A 453-nucleotide genomic window follows, 5' to 3' on the forward strand; every position below is an offset into this window, starting at 1 on the left:
ACCTGCGCTGCTCCAGAAGACATGGTTTTCCCCCATTTCCCCCTCCCGACTTCCCTCCTTATTTTGGCACAATTTGCGAGCACACAGCAGAACAGATCGAGGAACTACCCCAAGCTGAATGTTACTGGAAGAAGGGTGTTTTTAACCGGGAACAGTTCTCTAATGCCACTTATCACGTAGCGATACAAACCATTCCTGCCAAGTTCAAGAGGGGGAAACTCTCATGCTGGATGTGCATGTTTCTGCCAGCTTCAGACGAGTAGGAAGTAACAGCCTGAAAAATGGCAGGTAGAGCTTTTCTTGTCACCCTAGAGATTCAAACTAAGCCAAGCACAAGAAAGAGAAGCTGCTTCTGATAGCCTTTTGATTACCCCGGTGATACTAAAGTTGATGCATTTCAAACCCCACTGGACAGGTCTTTACCCTACACTTCGCTTCCCTGCTGGCCGGTTC

This window comes from Fulmarus glacialis, unplaced genomic scaffold (assembly GCF_000690835.1).
Source record: "Fulmarus glacialis isolate BGI_N327 unplaced genomic scaffold, ASM69083v1 scaffold10821, whole genome shotgun sequence".
Classification (NCBI taxonomy): domain Eukaryota; kingdom Metazoa; phylum Chordata; class Aves; order Procellariiformes; family Procellariidae; genus Fulmarus; species Fulmarus glacialis.